Source organism: Lynx canadensis, chromosome A2, assembly GCF_007474595.2.
Source record: "Lynx canadensis isolate LIC74 chromosome A2, mLynCan4.pri.v2, whole genome shotgun sequence".
NCBI lineage: Eukaryota > Metazoa > Chordata > Mammalia > Carnivora > Felidae > Lynx > Lynx canadensis.
In genome coordinates, this window is record NC_044304.2 from 69,347,184 (window position 1) to 69,363,583 (window position 16,400).

The window sequence follows — 16,400 nt, forward strand, 5'->3', positions numbered from 1 at the left end:
GGATGAATGGTGAAGGGAAATATTTTCTGAGCTGGATCTGATTAACCACTTGCATGGAAGTCACAAGTGGACGAAGATTACAAGGAGCATTTTATTCTGGTGGACCTGATTCTCAGTGGTTTCCTTATTAGTTTTATTTTTTTAATAGCTTACGTGTTAGACATGAATTACAAAGTCTAGATGATTTGCAAGTATAAACTATAAGGCATTTTGTAAATGTGATTTTATTTGTGAGTGGATGAGTGTATACTGAGTATAGCATTCATTATATGACAAGTATTGTGGGATTTAGGAATTGTTTTATGAAATAACACCAACATCCAGCAAAACACAAACACCCCTATTTAACCTCAAATCAACACTCAGTAATAAATGAATAGACTTCAGAGGAAAAAAGCAAGTGTATTTCTAATGGTAAAAACCATTCCCAGTGAAAATTAATTAAGTTAATAAGAGCTCCTCTCTCGCTTGGCACATTAGTACTTACTCCTAATTGTTATTTGATATTTTCGGTTTTGTATTTCTTTTGCAAATTGAGGCAAGCATTTGATGAATGACCGGGTTCTGCTACCCAACTTTTGGACTGTTTCCAAGCATGAAATTACAATTCCAGATAATCCTGTCACAAAGATCTGGGTTTCATTAGGAGGGAGGGGAGCTGGGAGATGGCCCAGTCTGGCCTCCCCCAAACCAAACATCCCTGGCTTTCTCTAGTTCTACAAACGATTTAAATTTTTTTAGTAATCCTAAAAATTGATGTGCTTTTTCCATGAGAGGAAGTGTGGCCACATTTTCCAGAAGGGGCAGCCATATTCCCTCATGCTCTCATCCCCAGCCCCTCACCCTGGCCACCACCCACATAACATCTGTAGTTCTTCAACTAAAAGCACAAATTATCGTAAAAGTTAATTGAGCTTACAAAGAAATGCTTGTGTAGAAAACTTTCTCGGCTTCAGGGAAAACAATCTGATTTGAGTGGCCATTCAGCGGAGTAGAAATCAGTTCACTGGAAGGCACTCCTACAGCCCCCTTCTGCGGCCACCATTCCCCTCCCCGCCCGCTCCCCCCACCCTTCTCAAGATTTGACAACTTTCCAGAATAAACAGCTTAAGGATGAGTTCGGTTAAGGCATAAAGCACATCCTTACAGTTTTTTACTTCTCTGGTTACTGGCCTCAATAACCAGAGAGTCAGCTGGAAAAGCAAAAACAAACAAACAAACAAACAAAAAAAAAAAAAAACACAAACAAAAACGTGGTTTAGATTACAGATTACTGAGTTATTGAAATATGTCCAGTATACGGGGCCTAGGCCTCCAGCCATTTCAAAGGCCGTCGGATGCCACCCTCACGCAGCACTGGCCTTGCAGGGACATGCAGAGCTCCGGGTTGCCAAGAATGACTTTATCTTCATCAACATGTTCTGTCAGATTGAATGGGACAGCCAGAGAAGCCAGGGCTGGCACGAGAACAAATAGAAAGGTTTCCGATCTCCTGGAGTGAATTGTTGAGCCAGGATTTGGTCCTTAGATCACAGGGGTAAGGAGCTTTCATTCTTAGTGCTTTTCTCAGCCCGGTGACTTGGCCGCAGGTTCCTTTCACCACAGAGCATCCTGGTGGACTTCTTATCGCTTCACCTAATAGCACCTGCATTTTGAGAGACACTTTTGGCCCAAAGCAGCATATGTGCCTCCTGGAGATTAGTCTTTAATTGTCCCTGCAGGGAAAAAATCAAATAGTTTCTTACTAAGAGGTAAGGAAGTCCACTCTAGTATTCTTTGGCCTGGACTTTTTTTTAATCGTGGTGGAACAGTTCACCTTAGTCATTGTATTTAAATGTGAAGGCTGTTTAAGAAAGCTTAGGGAAGAAGAGAATCACAAAATGTTTTCTGTTAGCAAGATAAAAACGTAAGAGAAAAGTGGACGGTAGAAATTTCTTCAAAGGAAGATATGAAATACGTTTTGTAAGTCACCTGGATGAGTTGTTTTTATGTATTCTGTTGGATAATAATAATGGAGCAAGGATGGCAATGATATGTTTTCTTATTCTAACAGACTCATGTTTGGGGAAGACATTGATTGCGCTGGTTAAATCTCAGATGTATTCAATCAGAAGATGGGCTTTCAACGTCAGAATTCTATATCTGCAGTCACTAGCCAGTCTAATTATCTTAGGCTACTGGGATGTGATAGAAACGAACATGTAAGAGAGACCCAAGCGAGGAAAAATACTTCCTCGTCCAAGTTGGAGAGGAATTTACCGTCAGCCCTACTATTAATAGATGCAGCAGAGAGATTCCATTTTCATTGCTCAACTGCCTTATTAGTTATTAAACTTAAAAGAAGTGAATCAAGTCTGAGAACTCACATGTGACGTTAATGCAGAAATTTGAGTAATTCAGCAGTATTTATTCGTCTTTCATTCCTTGCTGAATTTCTCAGTATAATGAACTAAATGGGAGCCAAGGGAGACAGAATGTTTGCTGTTGTTCTCAGATGACACATTATTCTTTAAGAGAGACAAAATGTGCTGTGAAACAACAGAATGCTCTCACCGCCCAAGTATGAGCAAGTGCAAGTCCATAAGAGTCAGCCACAGGACTGAGGACCTGGGAAGAGGAGCTAGCTGGATGGGGTAGTCTTTCGGGAGGATGTCGCTGTGAAGGGAGGCCACACAGGGTGAGAGCAGTGAGAAGCAATCATTCATTGTCTTCCCATATCTGCAGGGCTGTAAGGTAGAGGAGAAATAAATTGCAACTGTGTTAAGCCAGAAATTATCAGGGGCCCAGCTTCAGATCACAGTAGGGAATGATTATGTGATAGAGTTAGAAATACAAGTATATTGCTTCACAAACTCATAGCAGGATTGAAATTCAGGACAGACTAGCAGGACTTGATAAACATTTGCCATGAACATGGAAGACCAGGATTCTCAGGTGGGGAGGTGTAGAGTTGGACATTCACTTCTAAAAGTAAACGATGCCTAGCGTAGAACTGCAACACCGCCTACACAAACACACGTCAGTGACGATTCCCAGCCCCTGTGCTTCCCTATCAGTTTTTAGTACCTTGTTATCTTCAATTCCTCTATTTAGCTGATGAAATAGGAAGATCTTAACCCTAAGAAAATTCTTTTTTTTTTTTTTTGAAATTTATTGTCAAATTGGTTTCCATACAACACCCAGTGCTCATCAAAACAGGTTCCCTCCTCAGTGCCCATCACCCACCCTCCCCTCCCTCCCACCCCCCATCAACCCTCAGTTTGTTCTCAGTTTTTAAGAGTCTCTTATGTTTTGGCTCCCTCCCTCTCTAACCTTTTTTTTTTCCTTCCCCTCCCCCATGGTCTTCTGTTAAGTTTCTCAGGATCCACATAGGAGTGGAAACATATGGTATCTGTCTTTCTTTGTGTGACTTATTTCACTTAGCATAACACTCTCCAGTTCCATCCATGTTGCTACAAAAAGCCATATTTCATTCTTTCTCATTGCAACGTAGTATTCCATTGTGTATATAAACCACAATTTCTTTATTCATTCATCAGTTGATGGACATTTAGGCTCTTTTCACAATTTGGCTATTGTTGAGAGTGCTGCTGTAAACATTGGGGTACAAGTGCCCCTATGCATCAGCACTCCTGTATCCCTTGGGTAAAACCCTAAGAAAATTCTTTAGGAGTTTGGCCTTGGAGGAGAATGATTCTTTTTAACCACATGTACCTTCTAGAAAGTACACAGAAAAGGGAAATCTAATCGTATACTTCCTGACCTCCTCATAGGCTTTCCTCTAATACAGACGTTGGTGAAGCACAGCCCATGGTTCAAATCCAGCTACTGGCTGTTTTTGTAAACAAAGCTTATTGGCACAGAATGCCACACGCCTGCTCATTTGCTTAAATGAATTCCAGCTACTGGCTGTTTTTGCCTGCCAACAGCAGAGCTGAGAGGTTGAGACGGACACTTTATGATCTGCAAACCTGAAAATATTTACTCTCTGGCTATTCTCAGAAAATGTTTGCCAGCCCCTGCTCTGGAATACCATAAAGGGTGTTTCAGGTTCTCTCTTTTCTAGACTTAGACCTGCTATTTCCTCCTTTTTTCAGGCAGGTGATGCATCTAATAGCAAATGGTTGCATAGGAGAATGGCTAATGTTAATTGACAGCTCTCTTCATGGAGGGGTGAATATGTTCTAGAAACAATAGTATATGAGCGAAAATGAAAATTCTCCTGTGGCAGAAACTTGGCTTGGGCTTCTCCTGACTTAACTTAGTGTCAGTGATTTTCAGGTCTGTTTTCATCTTTGTCCATGAACCCGGGAAGTGGGCTTGGGCACACGGAGCTAGCTAGGGAAAGAGGCTTTGGACCTCCCCCACTGGGACCAGGTCTGTCCTCCTAAATCTGCTCTCTGCACTGCTATTTCCTCTTCTCATTTGAAAGTGAAACTTAAAAGGAATATTTAGATTAAGTAGGAGTAAATGAAAAAATGCCCATTTTAAAGCAAGCATTAAATAAAAACATGTGCATGCACACAGCACAAAAATCCAACTACTCTTACGAAACCACCACAAAGGGTCAGACGAGGCTTTTTCTAAGTGAAAAATAACAGTAGAGAATGTTCTGAGCAGCAAGTTGGGAGTTCTCTTAAGGGAATTCTAAAAGGCATGTAATAGGTGTGGCTTCCTCAGCTTTAAGTGCCCAGCACGGACTCCCTGGGCAGGTATGGGTCCAGACACCTTCCTTTCACGCCATGGGCTTGTCTCTGGACCGAGGCAGACTGGGTAGCTCAGTGGCGAGAGCTCACATCTGCTGGCCAGGCCACACACAGCTTGTGAGCAGAAGGCAGAAGGGTCCACCACTCAGAGCGCTCGGAGGAAGGAAGCGATTCATTCTACTCGGGTCCAGTCTAGATGTAATTCAGATTCAAGCCATAGTCCTATTTGTTAAGGGTCTGCCACATGTCAGGTGCTTTGCCCAGGGGTTCTGCAGTCTCATTGAATCCTCCTGAGTCACAAATCCCTGCTTCATAGATGAAGAAAAAGAGACCAAACGTGATCAAGAAGTTGCCTCTGTAATGGTGGAACCAGAGTTCTAATCCAGACCTTGTGACTCCAGGGTCACTGATCATTGACAGATGCCAGTGAAAGTTTCCTTATTGTTCTGTAGCCGGAATGGCTAGGGGATGGTTTTCCACATTTCCCTTTTTTAAATTTCTTTCTTTCTTTCTTTCTTTCTTTCTTTCTTTCTTTCTTTCTTTCTTTTTCTTTCTTTTTTTGCTTAACTTTGCTTTATTTTCTTTTTTTACATTTATTTATTTATTTATTTATTTATTTATTTATTTATTTATTTTACTTTTCAAATCCTTTATGGCATAAAAGTGAAATATTGGTTCATACAGTTCTGCTGAGGTCCTGGTATGTTTCAGTATCTTGAAAAAATAAGGCAAGCGGGAGACTCTCCTCATTAGTGAAATCAAGCCACTAATCTTTGTAAGCAGATTATTCTTCTTCCGCTCCCTGCTTCTCATTTGTTCCCAGCAGCAAAAGGGAGGAGATGATGACACAGAGAACAATTCCACCCCAGAGTAGCACAGTGCATGCTCAGACGGAGAAGCAGCTTGGAAACCTCAGTTGTGTCCGCTTTGTACCCCCCACCCCAACGAGCCCCCTGTACTCTGACCCCGTCTCCCAAATCCATCTGTCTCCCAAGAACCCCCAAAAAATGGCTCTGCTTCCTTTTGCCTCCAACATCTATGCTTCCTTTCCCCCTGCTCCTTTGGGCACTGATTGTTCTATGTCGATGCTCAGGGCAGATCCCAGATCCACCCTTGCTCCTGGAGGTTCCCGGGTAGAAGTGCCCTTTGATCTCCATGCACTTCATTTCCAGGCTTGCCTGTGGTTCTGCAAGAGCCACCTTTGGGATCGCAGGCTAGCTAAGGAGCTAGTCACACCTTCCCATGGCAGATGCTGCCTACGGGAGGGGACGGAGGAGAGCTGGGACTGTTTTAAGGAGGAAACGTGGGCGTAATGGCCTTTTCCTGGTGTCTTAGTGATTGCTCCCTTGTTTCAATTTTTATTGTCATTTGCTTTGTTTTTTGTTTTTTTGTGTTTTTTTGTAGGGGTGGTGGTGGCTATTTCTGTGTTGTGTTTTTTTTCTAATGCTTATTGGTAAACCAACTTAAATGTATGTGTATTTATTTTTTTTAAACTTTTCAAATTATGTTTTTAAGTTTTTATTTATTTTGAGAGAGAGGGAGAGCACGAGCAGAGAGGTGGCAAAGAGAGAGAGGGAGAGAGAGAATCTGACAGGCCTCTGCATTGTCAGTGTGGGGCTCGAATTCACAAACTGAGATCACGACCTGAGCTGAAATCAAGGGTCAGGCGCTCAACCGACTGAGCCACCTAGGCACTCCAAATGTGTGTGTATTTAGAGACAGACTTAAAAACAATTGTGCATTGCAGACTGATTTTTTAAAAACATGGATAATAATAGAGGAAAAAGTTTAAAAGAACATTTAAGCCATCTTGGGGTAGGGGTAGACATGAATTGCCTCATAGAATTGCAGAGAAACTCTTGCAAAAAAGATCTGTGTCCCCTGTTTTTGGATTGAAAACCTTTTATTTCCTTGCAAATTACGAATCTTTTTCAGAATTTTGTTCAGTAAGAATGGATGGAGACATGACGCTTACAGATGACTATAAACAAACTCAGGAAGGGTCACTTGTACCCCCAAATTAGAATACGGGCAATGACCCGGAGGAGGAGAACACAGAAAAACAGATAGGAATGGAAGAAACCCGATTTTCTAGGTGTGGTATATTGTGGGACTGTGTATGGTAGTCACCAGGCTCATCACCTGGCACCTGTGAGCAACTTTTTCTTTTACTCCGAACGTAAGTAAAAGCGTATCATGTTTCCATTTGCTTGGTAGTAAAGGATACTGGAATCCCTTCCCCAGATGACTCCAGATTGGCGATTTCTCTGCTTTTTGACTTGTGTTCCTTTAGTATGTCTCTACCTCGAGTATCTTTGGGATATCCTGTGATTATTTCATGTGTCATCTCCCCAAAGAGCGAATATATTCCCTCAGGGCGGTGAGTACTTCTGAGCCATTCTTGGCCACTGTGCTTACACTATTTTATGAAACATGCTTTAGTTCACTAAGTGAATGAACAAAAGAACACCCAGGCCCTCGTGGTCCAGGTGAAGATCCCAGAGCACTGGGGACTGAACCCTTACTGAGAGGCTGTAGCAACACCTAAGGTGAGGACTCTACCTTGCCATGATGCTTCTCAGCCATGCATGGCATTCAGATGAATTCTGGAGGGACAACTCAACCAGCCACTAAATAGCCCAATGCAAGGAATGTTACTCACCCTTTGTCATTAGGGGGTGAGTCATGCGGACCTGGGCAGAATATAAAACAGAAGGTATGTGAGTCGGGTGAGGACTGTGCCCAGAGGAGTGAAATCTTGTCAGCCCGGCTTCGCTTCACCTCCCTGTCACCTTGCTGAGAAGGACATAGATTGTGAGGCTGTATCTACGGAGAGAAAAGCTGCACCCTGAGATGTGACACTAGACTCTACTATGAGAAGCTGTTGAAGGTGTAGTACGTCGCCAGCCAAGCACACCGAGGGCTCTGGCATGCTCTCACCCAGCCTTCGCCTTTCAGACTGTGTTCTGCTTACCAGTTCTCTACTGAACAGAGTCCAGCTAAGTCAGAATTGAAAGGCGGTGCTAAAATGAGGGCAGTCTTGAGGTAGACTTTCTCACAGGGTTGAAACTCAGTTTTCAAGCAGTGTCCTTGACACCAACCCCATCTTGGAATTTTCTATTTTCCACTTTCTTCCACCAGCCCTTCTCTGGGCTTACCATCGGTGGCAATCATTTGTGTAACCTTTACCGCCCATCCCACCCCCTACTGCCCCATCCCTTCAAGTCCCCTCATCGTCTGTGTGGCAGACAACGAGTTAGATGGGCAAGCCCATCCTTTCAGTGGGTTCTTCTCTGGTAATGGCTTTGCCACAGCTCTTCCTCATCCAGGGAACAGGCAGGTTTTAGGGCAGCCTTCATGAGAATGAGCTTTGAAAACTGAAGGACTGTGCAGATGTCACACGCTAATGTTATTCTTGACTCTGCACTGCCCTGCACTGGTAGGTCTGAGAAGGCAACAGAACTCTGAAGAAATAGGTCAGAAGTACGAAATTGCAGTGGAGGCAAAGGATATAAGCAAGCGGCAGCTTGGCCACCAGACTTTTGGAAGGGAAGTGGTATTAGTCACTTCAGAAGTATTCTTATATGTGAAGAGAGAGCCCCTGAATATGAGTCAGCAATAATCCCCAGCTAGGAGATTAGAAAAACAGAGCTCGGGCCAGAGAGGAGGAACTTACTCATGATATCTCTAGAAAGGAAAAACCAGACACACTAAATTCACTATTGTTTATATTTTCACATGGAGAGGTTTTAAACCAAATCCGGTGCTTTCTTTTCTTCAGGGTGCCCTGCTCAGCATCCAGCATTCAGTGAAGGTATATGTTAGCCACCTACAACCCTAGTTCTATATAACCTGATGTAGATGCTGATAGAGAATCTGATACACGTAATTCCTCCATCCGTGGATTTGTGTTCAGTACGTGTCACCATGTTTAAAATACAGAGACACTGGCCACCAAGACAGAGTGCTGCCAGACACATAGTAGGTGTTCAAAAGAGATTTATTGGATTGAATGAATAAAAGATGGATGAGTATTGCCTTATGAAATCATTTTTAATCCAAATCAGTTTCTCATAGTCCAACAATGTAGGTCAAATTCATCTCTGACTAGCCATTCAACTACCTATTAAAAAATGGAACGGATTGCCAAGCCCTGTGGTTTAAGATACTTAGTTTCCATTGTTAGGGCCAACCTTTGGATAGTATCCTGTAACAATGAGAAGTGATGACTTTTATTTCAGGATTTTACCTTAGGATTTTATTTTATTTTTTAAGTAGGCTTCACGCCCAGTGAGGAGCCCAACGCAGGCCTTGAACTCATGACTCTGAGAACAAGAACTGAGCTCAGATCAAGAGTCAGATGCTTAACCGACTGAGCCACCCAGGCGCCCCTATTCCAGAATTTTAAAGCATCCCAGATTTCAACACAACTCCTCAATTCTGCTGAGTCTATTTTAAAAAAAAAAAATTTTTAAGGCCCCGGGGGAAAAATAGTTTGTTGGTATCATTGAAAACATAGGCAGAAATAGATTGCAAAGGTTTGGTTGCTGTGGATACTGCTAGGGTGAAGCTTCAGTGTCAGACATAATTTATATTTTGAGAGAGTTGTGATTTATGAAGTACTTCTGTGTCCGTGATCTCATTACTGCTCACCCTACCCTGTCAACTATGCTGAGTTGGTCCCATTTAACCAGTCAGGATACTGAGACCCAGAGAGTTAACTGGCGGGAGACCATCCCATAAGGATACTATCGCCATCGTCACTCTGATAGATGTTTGATGTCACTGGAAGCATATTCCACGGTCTGTCATAGAACTGGACTTCCTGGGGTTCGGACACATTAGTTAATTCCCAGGAGACTGAACACACTATACAAAGGTATCCCAGCTCCACATATTGTTTAAAGATCATAAACGTGGCTTGGGATTATGTTAATGGCTAGGAGGAGGGTCATGGGAATGGAAATCAACCAGTTTTGGTGTTCTCTTCCCTAACTGAAAAATAAAAGAGATGTTATTTTAAAATCTTCTGCTTGATAACTTAATTGGAGTGACTGTAGTTTGCCGTTGTATTGGATATGCCAGAGCTTGGTAGATCATCCAATACTCAGGAGGACTTTTTGACTATTGCATATGCATTTCCAAATTGCAACGTAGATTCAAATTCAGCTTGATGACTATCTTTGGATGCCTGCAAGCTGAGAACTGCTGGTTAGTTAAAAATCAAATATGACAAACGAACTACTGATAAAATATAAAGTTTTGGAAAATAAGGAAAAATCTTCATAATAAATTAGAGACTTTTCCCCTTCTACAAAACCTACAAAACCTTTGGTTAAACCCCCAATGAAAATTTATTTATTTATTTATTTATTTATTTATTTATTTATTTATTTAAACATTTATTTATTGTTGAGAGGTGAACGGGGGAAGGGCACATAGAGGGAGACACAGAATCGAAAACAGGCTCCAGGCTCCAAGCTGTCAACACAGAGCCTGATTCGGGGCTCAAACTCATGAACCATGAGATCATGACCTGAGCCGAAGTCAGATGCTCAACCAACTGAGCCACCCGGGCGCCCCACCTCCAATGAAAATTTAAATGCTACTTTGTATTTACTTTTATTGTTTTCCCAATTATTTTATTATGGCTCAACCATAGATTTTCTGTGTTCCCATTACAAGCTGTTGTGTGAGTTAAATCAGTTTCATAGGGTAGTGTGGTACTGTAATCACAATTTATAATATTTTTCCATGGGAGAAATTTACCCTATGCTCCCCAAAACCAATGTAAAAAATAAATTTATAGATCAGGGAAAAAATGAAATTTGAGAAGCCCATCACTGTTTGGAACAGAACTATCTCTGCGTAATGCATGGTGTTTTCCAAGGGCTCCAGTATGCAGCTATTTAGAACAATGAGGTGAATAATCTACAGCTTACTCTCTCTTCTAGCATTTTCTCTGTCTAGCACTTCACCGTTCATCAATTATTTCTAATTTTTAAAGCACTTTTATAAAGCTGTTTAACACGGATAATGCAAAACTTTGTGGATCTTCGTAGCTGTACTCGATCATTGCTCCTCTAAAAATGTATTTTATTAAAATGTCTTTCTTGGGGCGCCTGGGTGGCGCAGTCGGCTAAGCGTCCGACTTCAGCCAGGTCACGATCTCGTGGTCCGTGAGTTCGAGCCCCGCGTCAGGCTCTGGGCTGATGGCTCAGAGCCTGGAGCCTGTTTCCGATTCTGTGTCTCCCTCTCTCTCTGCCCCTCCCCCGTTCATGCTCTGTCTCTCTCTGTCCCAAAAATAAATAAACGTTAAAAAAAAAAAAAAGTTTAAAATGTCTTTCTTTTGGCTTTTTTCAACATGGATTTTTGCAAATTTTCCCCTTGGTATTTTTTTATTATAAAGGAATGTATGATCACTACAGAAAACTTAAAAAAATATAAGGAAGAAATAAAACACTCAGAATCCCACTGTTCATAAAAGACCATCATTAACAACTTGGTGTATTTCTGGGCATTTTTAGCATAGTTGAGATGTACATATGTACACGTTTTAAAATTACCACCACAATACAGTTTCAATAAGGCAAAAGAAATGAGCAGTTCTGATATGATAAAACCTCTGGCAAGTTCTCTGATGATCTTTTTCTTCTGTATTTTTTTTAATTTTTTTTTAACATTTACTTATTTTTGAGAGACAGAGTCAGAGCTTGAGCGGGGGATGGACAGAGAGAGAGGGAGACACAGAATCCGAAGCAGGCTCCAGGCTCTAAGCTGTCAGCACAGAGCCTGACACGGGGCTCGAACCCACGAACCACAAGTTGGGCGAACCGAAGTTGGGCGCTTAACCGACCAAGCCACCTAGACGCCCCTTTTTCTTCTGTATTTTAAAATCCAGTGTATAAATGTCATCTTATTTGGGATTTCCTTAAACCTCTTCAGCATGAAAGTGGAAAAAAGTCCTTTGGCTTTTAAGGCTTAGTGAAATATGTTACTTAGACTAGAAAGATTTTGCGGTGACCAACTAGAAGGTTGTGAGGACAAACCCTCTCGTAAGACATCCTGCCTCCACCTCCTCTATCAGACATTTGGAAACAATAAAGGCAAAGAGACCCATGTGGAGTCATGTAAGACTTTCATGGTCACATCTCTGTCATCCATGATCACACAGCCACCCGTTGCTTTCCCACCAAAAATAAACATGCAGGCACACACGTGCACGTCTCACAGTAGTCAGGGCAACGAGATACCCATATATCTATACAAAGTCCACCTCTCTTCACCATCTAGATAAATGAATAAATATATATATTTGCAGAAACAATAATTTTAAGTGGTGATAAATTTACTAAGAAGTAAAGAAAGCAGGGTGACGTGATAGAATGTAATGGTAGATACTTAAGCTGATCTGGTTCTAGGATAGGCTTTTCTGAAAGGATGGCCATTGAGTTGGAATCCCAATGATAAAAGGGAGGCCAAGATGCACACATCTGGAGGGCAATGGAAGAACATTCCGGGCAGATGGGACAGCCCTGAAGTGGGCCAGAACTGGGCCAGCTGGAGAGAACTAGGGGAGTGAGCAGTGAGAGGCTGAGAGAAGGCAGGCTGATGAGAAAGGAGCTTGTACTGTGTTCCAATTACACTGGGAAGCTTTTGGTTCGAGCCAAGGAATAGTGTGATGTGATTTCTGCTTCAAAACAAGGTGTTCTGTGGAAAATGGGGCACGGATGAAAGCAGAGATAATTTAGGAGGCCAAGGGGAGAGATTTACAAGAGCCCAACTGCTTTGGCAAACATTAATATGTAGTTGAGAAAACAACAAATTAAGACAATTATAAATTTTCTTAGGCAATTTCAGAAGTGTCTAAGTGGGTTTGGGAAAATCTGGAGAAACTTGTTTTAATGTTGTGTCTTAATCAGCAGGACATATTTGCCCAGGCTTGTGGGGAAAGAGAGGTGTCCACCCCCATAATGACACGGGAAAGCCACAGGCCCTAACCCATAAAGTCAGGGGTATCCAAGACTTCAAGCAGGCGTATTGTTTTTATTTTCAGTTAAGATAAACGGGGGGGGGGGGGGTGTTCTTAAGAAAAAGAACGACCAGACTGTGGATCAGCCTTAGATGCCCAAGGATAATACACAGATAACTTCCCATAAAACACTTGTCTCGGGGCGCCTGGCTGGCTCTGTCGGTTAAGTGTCCATTCGGCTCAGGTCATGATCTCACATTTCATGAGTTCGAGCCCCGTGTTGGGCTCTGTGCCGACAGCTCAAAGCCTGGAGCCTGCTTCGGATTCTGTGTCTCCCTCTCTCTCTGCCCCTCCCCCGCTCACTCATGCACTCTCTCTCTCTCTCTCTGTCTCAAAAATAAACATTAAAAAAAAATTTTTAAATAGTAGACTATGAAATAAGCCTTACACAAAAGGGCAAGACTACGTAATTCCATTAATATGAAATTTTACAATAGGCAGGACTGTTCTTAGTGAAAACAAATCACTGTGTGGTTTATGGTATACAGGGGCCAGGATTGCCTGGGAAGAGGCATGAGGGGGCCCCGTATGGATGATGTTCTATGTGGTGGTAGGAGTGCAGGTTATGTGGGTGTGTGCATTTGTTGAAACTCTCAAATGCTATACTTACGGTTGATTACCTCACAGTTTGTGGATGTTGCACAGTTGTGGATGATGTCAACAACAACAACAACAACAATAGCTGTAAATTAATCTTGAGCTGCGATCAGTGGTATGCCAGGGTGAAATGTACTGACATTTATACCTTACTTTAAAATGCATCAAAAAAAAAAAGTAAGATGGATAGATATGTGACAAAATGAACACAAGGCTAATCTAAGGATATTCACACTATATCTTTCTTTCAGCTTGTCTGCCCGTTTATGAATCTTCATAATAACACTGGAGGATGAAAAGCCAAGTGCTTTGTAGGGCCTGTGTCCCGGGGACTGCTCTTGATTCAGTAGAACTTGTCTTCAGATTTGTAAGAGGTAGAGCAAATCAATAGCATTTTGTATGGAGCTGGATAAACTTTTAATTATCTTGGCTTCAAATGTATAGCCCTAAAGTGATACCAAACAGACACAGAGAGATAGAGTGTGAGCAGGGGAGGGGCAGAGAGCGAGGGAGACACAGAATCCGAAGCAGGTTCCAGGCTCTGAGCTGTCAGCACAGAACCTGATGTGGGGCTTGAACGCACAAACCACGAGATCATGACCTGAGCCGAAGTCGGATGCTTAACTGACAGAGCCACCCAGGCGCCCCTCAATGTGTATTTTAATGAAATCATTAAACGTGTTCCTTTTCTTTCCCTTCCTTTTCTGATACATATTCTACAGACAGAGTAATCTAATGCCCAATATTTGAGTCAGGTTTTCTGCAGATACAAATATTCCCAGTTCAGGCAATACCTTCGGGCAAGTTTATGTCCACAGAGGTCCACTAACATCTGTGCAGTTGCATCTTGTATCACAGTCACAGTTCTCAGTAGTTAACTTTAACAAAAGAAAGCTGAAAGCTTTTGTGTTCATTCAGCCTTTGAAACAGTTCTGAAGGTCAGTATTAGTTTCACCACGTTTGCTACTTGAGGAAAGCCTGCCGCAGAGAGCTTAGAGAAGTCATCCAGGGTCACATCATGAGGAAGTGGCTAAACAAAAACTTTCTCCTGGATGAATTTAAAAGCTCTTGCTCTTGGCAGTTTTGTCTTAAATCTGCCTGCTTTGTGATTTAAAACGTAATAATTTTACTAATTCAGTGGTCTTGCATTTAAATCTTTCCATTGCTTTATAGTCATAATGTGAGACATTTGGTATAAATAGAGAGCAAAGATTAGGCTTTGTTGAATCAGGAAACCTAGGTCAAATCATTCTGATTGCCACTCTGGATTTCACTTGGACACTGTCATCCCCTTTGGGGCACATGGCAGGAGAAAGCCCCTGAAGAAACACCTTTGTAATGATTTCTCTTGATCCTTTAGTAATTAATCCTGGAATAGAATTCAAGACGGACTTGTCTTACGCTGAATCACGCAGCGTATCAGCTGCCTTCTTGTTCTCAAGAATACACGTGACAGGCAATTGAACATTTAGGGCTTTTTGCGGGTTTTTTGTTTTTTTTTTTTTTTTTTTTTGCCATCATTTAAAAAAAAACATTTTGCATGAAGCTTTTTTAAAGCATATTTATTTCTTTACACAAGTTGTCTAGTTGCTTCCCAAAATGTTTTATGAATAAAGGTTCATATCAATATTGTGCAATGCTGCTATTGCTTCCAAATATAGCAGCATCTGGTTTTCTGAATATAGAAGTAGTTCATGCTAATTGTAAACAATGACGGATGATGGTAGAGATTCATCAAACAAATATTTTAGGAGCTCATTTGGCACTTTTTTGAATGACTGAATGAAAGCACAAATACAGCATTTTTGAAATTATTTTTGCTATGATGTAACAGGCTAAACTTAAAGGGCATGTTTTCTTTTTTTACTGACAAAAGTTACTTTGTCATTGATTTAGTAATGAAAAGTCCGGGGCGCCCCCTGAGAGAAATTTACAAGCTGAAATCCTTTATCATTTAAAATGAGAGCAATCATTACTGTTTTTCATTTCTCTGTGAACTGAAGAAACTCTTCTGAAACGCACTCCAACCCTGAGTTCTAGGATGCTGTTCACCTGGCTGGGATGAAGGCGTGACCAATACTGAGCTACTTCAAGGATAGCCAATCAGTTAGGATGAAATTTAGGGACCGTAGTCTCCCAGCAGGGAAAGCAGCTTTTGTTTACCCGTGTGTCGACTGAAAGGTCATGGGTTATTGTCACAACCCCATACCTACATTGGTGGTGGCATCTTTAAGGACCTTGGAATTGGGAAAGCAGTCTGGCCCCATCTATGTGATTAGTCTGGCCCCAACTGTGTACAGCTGTCCCAAAGTGAGGTTGCAATCAGAGCGGCCCATACTCCTGAGTGAAAGCAGCCCCGAGATGTTGGGTCCATCCAGTGTTATAGTTGGAAGAAATATGGAATCATTCTGCCCCTGGAGCCAGTAGATAGGGGTTTAGTCTTGTCGACTGTCGAAGTTCCCATGCGAGCGTTCTCTCTACTGCCAGATTTGAATGAGACCACAGAAGAGCAGAGGAGGGAAATCCCCACGGAGTTGCAGAGGATGTGGCGATTGCTTCATTTTTAATGTTGGTGTAAATGCTTTGGGTTGAGAATGTGGTGTCTCAACATGTGCTCACGGCCGTGGCACCAAAATGTGAGGGCAGACGGTCAGATGGTGCCCTTCGGAGCAGTTCCCATGGGGAGGGAACAAAGACATCTATAAAATGGAAATGTAAATTTAGAAAGAGTTTCCAAGGAAAGTACCTGCATATTGACTTTGGCCTTGGTTTTGCGTTCAGCCACCTGGTCACGGATTGCAGCCATGCCTTCGCACATGTAGAAGAACCTGGCTAGTTCTGAATCTAACCTCCAAAGCCAGAGGCCATATTTCTTCACTCTTATGATAATTTTGGTTCAAAGTATAGTCGCTTAACAAGCTCCCTGCTTCAAAAGCCCCAAACCTCTTTGTTTTGTTATGCTTGCTCAAACATGCCTTTCAAAGAGCTATGACTATTATAATCTCCTTTGCTTTTAAATATAGACTGTCAAGTGTATTTCCATAGTCTAACTTTGTCCCCCATTT

General features: G+C 42.0%; 1 protein-coding gene across 2 annotated transcripts in view; it reads left to right on the forward strand.

The window, feature by feature from the left end:
- EGFR (epidermal growth factor receptor) overlaps window positions 1-16,400 on the forward strand; it is a 211,271-nt gene that overhangs the window by 127,870 nt on the left and 67,001 nt on the right. The window lies entirely within an intron of this gene.